General features: G+C 43.5%; 1 long non-coding RNA gene across 1 annotated transcript; it reads right to left on the reverse strand.

Moving 5' to 3' along the window:
* Positions 1-10,295: 10,295 nt before the first annotated feature.
* Positions 10,296-10,749, reverse strand: LOC143617019 (uncharacterized). Its single transcript, XR_013150762.1, has 3 exons — positions 10,701-10,749; positions 10,490-10,572; positions 10,296-10,391 (listed from the first exon to the last, which is right to left on the reverse strand). It is a non-coding gene; the product is annotated as an uncharacterized LOC143617019 (long non-coding RNA).
* Positions 10,750-11,055: the final 306 nt, after the last annotated feature.

Here is an 11,055-nt window from a genome sequence, read left to right on the forward strand (position 1 = left end):
ACAGAATTTGGTGAGCGATAACGGCACCAACTTTGCTGACCAGAAGCTACAAAAGTGGCTAAAGGAGCTTCAAATCACCCACACCTTTACCTCAGTGGCACACCCGCAGGATAATGGTGAGGTAGAAAGAGCAAACAAGAGCATCGTCGACGGTATAAAGAAAAGACTCTTGGAGCATAGATCCGGCTGGGTGGACGAAGTTCCACATGTCCTTTGGGCAAACAGAACGCTGAAAAAAGCAAGCACGGGCGAAACTCCGTTCAGCCTAACCTATGGCACTGAAGCCATGGTTCCAGTCGATATTGGTCTACCCTCACCAAGAGTCATAACTCAACCAGAAGACAATGATGCGGAAAGACGGTTAGACCTTATGCTAACCGAAGAACGCAGAGACTTAGCCGCAGCGCGTGAAGAGAACTATAAGCGACAAATGCAAAAGTACTACAACACGCGGGTAAAACTCTGCAACTTCAATGTCGGAGACTACATACTGCGTAACAACGAGGCTTCGAACCAAGAGCGCCCAGGAAAGCTGGCCCCAGTCTGGGAAGGGCCATACATTGTTAAAGAAGTTTTGGGAAAGGGCGCATACCGGCTCGAAAGGCTCGATGGCACCCCCATCCCAAGAACATGGAATGGAGCTCAATTACGCAGATGTTACATGTAGATCAATTCCAAACTTGTAAAGAAAAGGCCTAGAGCCACTTCTAATGGAAATGATTCTCCTTATCACATTGTGTTGATAGCCTTACCTTTTTACTTATGAACTGACCACACTGATATGCCGGTATTCACCGCATAAATAAGTGAGGGAGGAAGTAAGTCGTTGCGTGTGGAAAGCGGCATAACCCGCATAAACACAAAAACAGCAAATATTTCTAAGGGGAAGATGAGGAAAACCTTCACGCAGGTCAGATATAGATGAAGTTTAGTCATCCTTCTAAATGAAAGTGACGGTACTACCCGCACAATCATGATAGAGGAAACAGAACATTAACCTATTATTTGACACGCGCCGAAAGGTTAACTTATTCAAAACACTTAGAAAATTGCTAAGTTAAACTAAAATATGCATGAGAAAATCATATAATGTTTATAAGGCAAGGCGCTAACAAAATATTTTTATTCACAATAAAAGTTCAAACATTACAAAATGCCTAGCTATCTACCCGCCTACAAAAAATACAAATCTATCCCAACGGTTGGGAGGAATCTCAAGATTCAAGCTTCGGGACCACTTCCTCCAAACCCACTTGAACCCGCACCATCAGTCGGCTGCGGCGGTTCGAGGAAAGCTTTGAGAACAGCTAGCCCGTCATCAGCAGCAGAAACTTCATTCACCTTCTCCACAACCGGATGCGGGAAGGCAGCATACTGGTTCACAGCTTGGTCATAGGCAGCTTCAGTATCAACATCGTGTAAAGGAAAATTGGAAGGCGGGATGTCTTTCTCTGCAAATCCTAGACCAAGCAAGAAACCAGCCTTCTCCCCATCCTCATGAGAAGCGTTGAGGGCTGCCCTCATGGCATCATCGTAGGATGTGTTCGCGAATATCCGATGCACAATCTACAATAAAAAATATATATAAAAAACTTTTCTAAGTATAAAGAAAAGCGCAAAGCAAAGAAATTATGGAGCTACGCGTACCTGCGGCAACGCTTCTCGTAGAAGCCAATCCTTATTGGATAGAGCTTCTTGAAGGGTAGCTTGAGCTTGATCGCGGGCGCGTTCGGCTTCATTCTTGTTGAGGTTGGCAAGCAACACGTCCTTGGCAGCAGCCTCTTCAACGCCTTTAAGCTTGCGCTCAGTGCGATCAAGCACAACCCTCTGATCCAAGAGCTCCTGTAGCTTCTTGGCATCTTCTAAAGCCAAAGCCTCATGAGCCCGCTGAAGCTCCTCTAGTTTGGCTTTAAGCTCTTCATTCTCAGCGCGCAGAGGCTCAGCAACGGCTTCAGCTTTGGTGGCCCTTTCGGTGGCATTACGCGCAGTTTCCTTAGCCAACCTAAGCTGTTCGTTAACAGCTTGGGTAGCCTTGGAACGGGCCTCATGCCTGGCTTGGATCTCGGCCTCAAGGTCCTTGAAGGCCTTCTCTTTCTCCGCAGCGATGGCGGCAAGCCTCTTGTTTTCCTCCCGCAGCGATCGCGCCTAAGCCACCTCCAGGCTACGCGCAGTCTTTAACTTGTCATTTTCACGACAAAGTAACTCGACGCGCGGCTGCATCCGGGCGAGAAGGATTCGTAGCTCATTGGACAGCCTACCCTCCTGGTAGCTAGCCATTGCCTCCCCCAACGCACCGCTTGGAGCGGCATGGCGCGCCCAGTCGACATAGTCCGCAGCCGTCCTTAGAGTTGTTCCCCGGCGGATATTCCACCTTGGAGCATACACCTCATTGGAATCTGAAACTGCAAAAACAAAAAACTGTTAGGAAAAAATGATAAGAATGGATAATAGGCCAAAGTAACCCCACGCACCTGTAGGGTCGATAACAGGCTGATAGACGCTAATCCCATCACCTGAACCTAAAGGATGTCCATCCAAGAGGTCAAGGAGATGGGAAGGAGGCAAAGGTTGGACTCCCTCATCAACAGAGGTAAGTCTAGAGGTTCCAACTCTAAACATACCTGAAGAACTGGCCCCAACAGAGGTAGCCGCAGGCGCCGAACGCGGCAATGCAGAAGCCATTGAGGTAGACACCATCGGAGATGAACTCATTTGAGATGAACTCATAACCGTGGTAGCAGCCGCAGATGAGCTCGCGGAAAATGTCACCGCCGGTCCGGTGAAGGACGTAGTAAAGATGGCACTGACGGCCGGCGGAGACGACGTCATAACTGGAACAGTTGCTTCAACAGTATGAGCAACTGAACCAGCACCATAAACAGGCGCAGCCGCCTGGGTCATCGCCTCGGATAGGTTGACGAAACCTATCGTCGTGGGTCCTGAACTGCTCCCTCCCGCACCGCTTTCAAAAGCGGATAATTCCACTCCTACATGAAGAAAAACAAAAGATATTAAAAACAAAGGCGGAAGGAAATGCGGAAAAGGTGAACAAAAAATATACTTACTGGCTTTCTTGATCCTGAAAGACCTGACAGGCGGAGATAGACCCGATGGGACTGGCCTCTTCACGCCAGTCACCGTCGAAACACTTGGTGGCTCGAAAGTGACAGTCTCAACCTCTGAGACAATGGTCTCATCACCACAACCAAGGTTCCCCGCCGCCTCCTCACTTTCAGTCTCGGAATCATACTGATTCCCCAGGTCGACGACGGAAGCAGACTTCGCCTTGCCCTTCACGCCAGCAGCTTTCTTCTTCCTCACAAAGAAAGGCCCATCTGCGGATCCCTCAACAGAAGATGACAAAATCAGAGGAATTCCAGCAGAAGTTTGAGCATGGAGTGGACGAGGATTAAAGAACTCCTTACCTGGCCGAGTGGCGCTCAAAATCTCGTGGCCTGGCGGATAGACCTCTACGAATCTATCCGCCGTTTGATCCAAAATGGGCAACTCGTTCTCATCAAGATCACGAGTACCCAACCGTGCGGGACCACCAGTCTCCCGCGGATGCAAGAGCGATTGTAGGTCGTTCCCCTCTGAAATAAAAAAATAATGTTAGAAGAAAAACCCTAAACCAACACAAAAGACAGAGCATACCGTAAGGGAAATAGTTCAAACCGTATTCAAGGACGATGGGTATTTGCGGCGTCCCAGACCCAGCATCCTTCCACACGCGGCTCATCCCGAGCATCACCATCCCAGACTCCGTGAAGCGATAAACCGGAGTCTGGATCTGGGAGATCTTGGCGAACCATTCCGTCTCTTGGTAATTGGAGGCGTGAAGGTTAGGGAGCGCCCTCCCGTTCTTGAACGTCATCGCGATGGGGACGACGCAACTCCCGCTTCCAAGAACGAAGACTACGCTCGGTAGCGCAGATCTTCAACCCCTTGATCCGAGTAACAAGGGTATACCAACCCTGGATGCACCTCCAGGTGTAGAAGGTCATCAGACGATCGACGCGAGGCTCGATGTCCAAAATACGGCACACCCATTCGAAATGGCGAACTTTAGCAATCGCCATTGGGTGCACCTCCGTCAAATGCACACCGTGTTTCTCCAAAACACGGTATACGAACTTCGTTAATGGGAATATTAGATTCCCATATATGAAGAACGAGGCGTAAACCCCTATCTTGCCCTTAGGGGCATCGTACACCGTCTGGTTGGGCTCCGGAAACTCTGGCTCATACGGCTCCGGCATGAACTTCTTGACGATGTAATGGTACACATCGACAGAAAGAGTACACTGGCACTCGCCAGCAGTACTCTTATCGTCCTTATCGGACGTAGACGTCGGGTTCTCAAGGTAAACGTCAGACTCCTCGACGTTAACCTCAGGATCGTGAGTGGAAGAAGACATATTTTAAAAGTTAAAGAAAGCGGTTTCAGAAGAATGCTCACCGGAAAAGATGAGTATTCGCCGGAAATCGCTTAAGAGGAAAAGAAGAGTGAAGTGAAGGTATGGAATGAGATGCACCCTCTCCCCCCCTTATATACTCATCGCAATGAATGCGATGAATTTAATGCGGAGGAAAGAGAGAGAGCGCAGGTGCAATGAAAGGGCGACACGTGTGGATAAAGCAAGCTGGCAACAGGTATCAGAATGGCGGGTGACATGAAACTCGCGCCCACGCGCCTGAAAAAGCGTCCTGATTGACCACATGCTGTCACGTCTTCATAACTTCCTGCACGTCCTGAAACCGTCAGAGGACGCCAACGTCCCTTCAGCCGTTTGGATTGTCCTTATCCTTTCACCAACTCTTCGAATTTCAGAAAGATTCAAAAAGATTCAAAAATAAGAGGGAATATACCCCCTTACCTTGGAAAACAAGAAACCATAAGACAAGTGCGGGTACAGTGTCAAGGCGAAACCTTCACATACTTAGCACTTGCAGGGAATTGAAGCCAAGAAGATACCTTGGAAAACAAGGAACCGTAAGACAAGTGCGGGTACAGTGTCAAGGCGAAACCCTTCACATACTCAACACTTGCAGGGAATTGAACCCAAGATGGATCTTATGGATCATGCTTGCGGAAAGGGAAATAACACCCCCGCATGGCGGGAACGTTGAGGACTAGATTGTTTGAAGCTTCAAGGTGGAATTGGTTGTTTAACATAACTGATCACTATGTCTAAAACTACCAATACCCCGTGGAGAATCTATACAATTGAAACACAACGCTCCCGACTTGCGAAGAGGTTACACACCTACCCACATCATATCCAAAGATTAGGCAGAAAAAATCGGGAATTTTCTGCAAGTGACATTAGGAAAACCGCGGGAAGAATCCCTACGGAGAACCTTAAAAAACGAAAACCCCTCTTTGAAACCCCTTGCTTAAAGTCCAAAAGTTCCTCTCACTTATTAACAATTCATGAGAAGAACAATGGACTGGGGGGACTTGAAGAGGTAGGTCCCCGCAAAGCCCAGTTGGACCCGCAAGACACACCTTGAAGAGGTACGTCTGCGCAAAGACCAACTTGATCCGCAGGACCCACCATGCTCAGAAATGAAGACCTTACACGCAGTAAGCCAGCTGTTCCTCGCAGGAAAGCCTCCCTTGGTACAGTACCCTGCCTGTTCCCGCAGCTGTGGGTACAAGCCAAGAAGGAAGGCTACCCGCACTAACAGTAAGGCTACACGCATACCGCACTAACTCTTATACTTCAGCAATGTCACCTGAAGGAATGTGCAGGGCGGGAATATTCCCGCCCAAAAGAGCCAGTCCGTACGCTTCTAGAAGATCTTTTGTACTATACCTACCAAGGTATGGACAAATAGACAAGATCTGACAAAAACAGCCCATGAACCAATCACAGGGTGACAGCTCACCGACAATAGTACGAGGTGGAGCACGCTCCAGTACAAAATGTCACTATCAGCCGCTGCCTACCCACCAACTCCCATCGTGGCACGAACGTAGCCCGTGGTTGGTGGAAAAGGAATATTATATACAGCTGGCCGTACCTGCTTGGAAACCTACATTCGGCTATAAATACTCCAACACCTTGGAACGGTATGATCATCTTATCTTCTCTCTAGCTATCTCTCTCAATATACACTTATATTCAGAGCAATCTAGTCTGATTCTCACGCCGGAGGGTGGTCACAAGGAGGAACCCCCCCCTTCTCAGTGACGAGCTCACGGTGTTTGTTTTGCAGGTCGAGAAGAATAACCATCTTTGCCGGACCTAACCCTCGTGGGAAACATCTACTTAACCCTAAGATTATCCGTAATCTGCAGGGGGTTATCTAGTGTTTCTTCAGATCTAATGGCCCACTAAGGTTAAACGGGTCGAAAGTGACCCGACAAGTATGTTTGATTTTTATTAAATTACATACTAACTATATATTTGCCACACTATTTCTTTATCAAAATATGAAAATTTTGGACATGAAGTTTTTCGGGTCAATCCAACCCTTTCCAAAAATGAGTTAATAACGTTACAAACAGCCTTGTGAGCCTATAATGTTCTAAAATGGATTACGATGGGTAAGGGATTCGGCTAAACGAGGTAATATGTTAAAGAGTTGTTATACAAGGAGATGACCAGAGTTGTGTAGAACTCGACGTAGGCTACAACGAGTTGATTTTTACTTCGCTTTGTCTTATATATTTATTTAACTTTTGATTCAATTTGTATGTTGTACGTGATTATACAAACACTTATATCGTGTAATCATGTGTAGATAAGGCCTCGTCGTCATGCAGCTCGGTATGAAGTCTCGGATCGGATCAAGAAGAATATTTCGTGTATGATAATGGGATGAAAATTTACTTATGAGGGATTTTTTATATACATAGATTAACTAGTTTTTATCCCCCGTATTACGGGGGTTGTTTTATATTATTTGTTTATGATATTTATTTATTTTTTGAATTTTTTTTATTGTATGAAAGTTAATAATATACTTATGGTTTGATGATAAATTGTTTCACAAATAAATGAGAGAGTAAAGTGCCATTTTCGTCCTTGTGGTTTGACAAATAATGCGAATTTAGTCTAAAAAGTTTATTTTTTGTATATGGACCCTCCACGTTTCCCAGTTCTTGCCAATTACATCCAAATCACTAATCCCGTTAAATGTTATCGTTAAGTCAGGGGTAGACATGTCTTTTAACTATTTCTTTATTATAATACTTATTTTGTGAACTGCGTTTTTCGTCCTTGTGGTTTGTCCAAATATGCAGTTTTAGTCCAATAGTTTCAAGTTTGCAATTTTCTTCCATATGGTTTCATTTCACTTGCAATTAAACTCGAATTCCCTAATCTCGTTAAGTTTGGTTGTTAAACACATCAGTGTGCCCTTCACGTGAGGGACAATTTTGTTCCTTTTTATTTTTCTTTTTTCCCCAAATACACCCAGCCCCTCACGTGAGGGGGGTTGCAAATTTGGATTGAGGTTTATTTGAGAAGAAAAACGACAAAATTGATCGCCACATGAGGGGCACACAAATGGGTTAACGACAAGACTTAACGAGGTTAATAAATTCGGGTTTAATTGCAAGTGAAATGAAACTAAAACAACGAAAATTGTAAACTTGAAACTATTGGACTAAAACCGCATATTTGGACAAACCACAAGGACGAAAACCGCAGTTCACTGAAATAAGTATTATAATAAAGAAATAGTGAAAAGACATGTCTACCCCTGACTTAATGATTAAATTTAACGGAGTTATTGATTTGGATGTAATTGGCAAAAACTGGGAAATGTGGAGGGTTCATATGCAAAAAATAAACTTCTTGGACTAAATTCGCATTATTTGCCAAACCTCAAGGACGAAAATGGCATTTTACTTTAAATGAGATGTTATAACCCGGTTTAAAAGATATATGGGTTGATGAGACCCAAGACCCGTTTATTTTATATTATAGATAGATAGATGTATTGTTGCTTTTAAACTTTGTGCAAGATTATGTTTGGACGTATTAAATCGATAAATAATGTATGAGTTTGTTTTTATCTAAATTAACATTATTAAAAGAATAACAATAGATAATGTTGAGACCATTTTCCGCTCGCAACTCAAAAAATTTTTGGGTGTTACAATTACCAACTTGTTTATTGTATTAAACTAGTATTTTGAACCCGTCGCGTTGCGGTGGGGGGTGTGAATCTGTAAAAATACCCGCCATGTTGCGGTAGCGGAGTAAAACATAAAAAAAAATATTGTTAACCCAATAGGTTTAACCCACTCAAGACATAAAAAATGGGAACGCAATAGACTTACACAACATCATCAACATCACTTGTAAACTCGTTTAGCTAAAGTTGTTGTGTTCAGTTGATCCCGTGTTCAACCGCTTTACCCAATTTTGATCCTTAACACATTGAAGCCATCAAAAACAGGAAGCAAAGAGCCTCCTGCAACATCTCGTCAATAAAGTTAAGGACACCATCACAGCTGTAGCCTCTTTAAGTAATTTTAGCAAAAATCAAACTTACCGAAGATCGATTTCAATTTGACTTAGAAATTACAGAAGGTGGTTGACATGATTGCCTATGGTTAGGGAGCGGTGGGTTGGAACAGGAGATCACCTGTTGCAAGGCGGCATTGATCCATCGTTATAGACGTAGCCGTTGATCGTAATTATCATCGTGTTATTTAGTATATGTTAAGGCTTATGGGGCGCAGACATCTAAATAGTGGAAGAAACATCATAAAGCCACCATGGCTGCATTGTACCAACGCTTCACAGCGGGGTACTACGTCTTTTATCGGGCCAACAGTTTTCCAAGAAGCTGCATCCGAGTAAACTTGGGCTTCTTTGCAAGCTACACTTATTAACCGAATGGCATTCAAAATCGTACAGAAAACAAAGTTCAATTACATTTCTACTTGGTAAATAAATTTAGGTTGAGTTTACCACAAAGAATAAGACAGTTTCTACCATGAGGATTTTTGTAGACATGAAAATAAAATAAAAAAGATGTTTACTATTTACAATGGGTCTATTCTTCAAATGTACCAATAGGTGTATGATAGCCTAAGGCCCTGTTTGTTTTTGTCTCTTTTCTCTGAATAGAGGAAAACGTCTGATTCGGTCAGACGTAATTAGACGTGGGGCTGTTTGTTTTTTTTCTGGCATTAAGAGGTTCAGCGTCTTAATAGCATCTGAACCAGTAAGAGCTTTTAGTGGGTTTGAAAACCTCTTAACCCAAAAAAAACATAAGTTTGTCTCCGGCCTCCATTAACTTCTAACCCGGAGACTAGGCTCCATCTCCGACGACTAGAGGTTCGTCTCTAGCCTCCACCTCTTAATGATTCAGATTTCAGACATTTGAACCACCTCTTAACATTCAGATGTGGTATTCAGATTCAGACTTAAATCTCTAAAAAGAACAAACGGGGCCTAAGACTAACTGTTACATTCCATAGCCCAAATTCACATTATGCCCATCTGAGTAAGTTCAAACCCAACTTAACTTGACTAAGCCATCATATACTGGGTCAGAAGCCAGATACATTTTGACAAACACAAAACCTGAAGACCTCGATCCGAGAAACCCGAGAAAAAAACCTGAAAAAGTCAGTCGTGTAGTCAACAATGAGTATTAACACCCTCACCACCTGCACAAACCATGCCAATGTTTAGTCATTTGTGCCCCATAACTTGATTAACCACCAATCATACCATGAATTAATAGTGCAATCATAGTAAAATAATTACCTTGCTCATTTGTACTCGTTTGGAGGATGAGCGTCGTATGTAGAGGGCAGTCACTTCAATCAACCTAAACATTTCTACCTGCACATAGTTCTTCCGCAACCTCGGGTCTACCCTTCAAATTTTTCGGCTTCAAGTGCACCGTTGGTTAGAGTTCTAAGCCATTTATATTTGAACAGTGTAATTTAGATTTTGTAGTGCAAGAGTACATGCCTTTTAGTAGGCATTTCATCGAATAGATGATGTATGTTTGTAAGCTTGATAAACTGTGCCAACCATAAATCAAGTAAATGCTTTTCTATGTATAACTTATAATTGAAAAAATCTCACTTGGACACTTTGCTAACGGATTGATTATGTTGAGTGTTTGTAGGAAGGTAGGATCCACACATCACAATTAGTGGAGCATGCTGCTATGGAAGTCTAGTTTTCTAGAGATCATTGCGAACTCAAAATGCATATTCAACCTGTGAAATTAAATCAAAGTTTGTGTGACATAAGTGACAATTTAGAGGAAATTGATAGAAACATAAGGAACGGTAAGAAAGCTGCTTACACCCTAGTAGCTCATGATACTATCTGAAAGACAACCGTGCGTGGTCCCAATGCGCATTGCCCTTCCATATTTGTTGCATTTTGCAACCAACATGATGAAAGCTTGTGTAACAGAATACATAAAACATATATGTTATAAAATTTTCATAAAGTTTCAAGTTGATAATTGAGCAAAGCAAAATTTCGAGTGTGAAACGTACCTTCTCGATATGCTCAAGTTCCCTTTGATAATCATCATCTGTAAACCCCAACCCCAACTGATCAAACTCGGCACACCGATCAGCTGCAATAAATAAAGTAAAATGATTGAACGCGGGTCGTATACCAAAAACCCTATTCCTAAGACGAAAATCAACCGAAACAAAAATGAAAATAAACAACACTCACCGGAAACAGAAAAAGCAAATGCACCTCTTTATGTTTCTCGCTGTTTGTCTCTCCCGACGTAGGTCGTAACCGAAGATCACGTGTAACACACCAAATAAGTCTGATGACATCATCAAAGTACAAATACTTGAAGCACAACTTACAAGTGTTGATGCAGAAAGTTAGAGTACCGACCTTTGCAAATGTAATATATAGAATTGTATATGTACTTTTAGGGTCCTCCTAACCACACCGCACACTCCACAAGACGTCGCGTTTAGCCCATACCGTGGCGGTTTATTCGACGTGACTGATTTGACGACATCGACGGATGATTTGATAGACGGAGTCTGTCGTTGTCCACTAATACGCCGCGTTTAGACCTTAACGTCGCGTTTAC

The sequence above is a fragment of the Bidens hawaiensis genome, unplaced genomic scaffold (assembly GCF_021521415.1).
Source record: "Bidens hawaiensis isolate Kalapana, Puna unplaced genomic scaffold, B.hawaiensis_p1.1 tig00051352_1, whole genome shotgun sequence".
NCBI lineage: Eukaryota > Viridiplantae > Streptophyta > Magnoliopsida > Asterales > Asteraceae > Bidens > Bidens hawaiensis.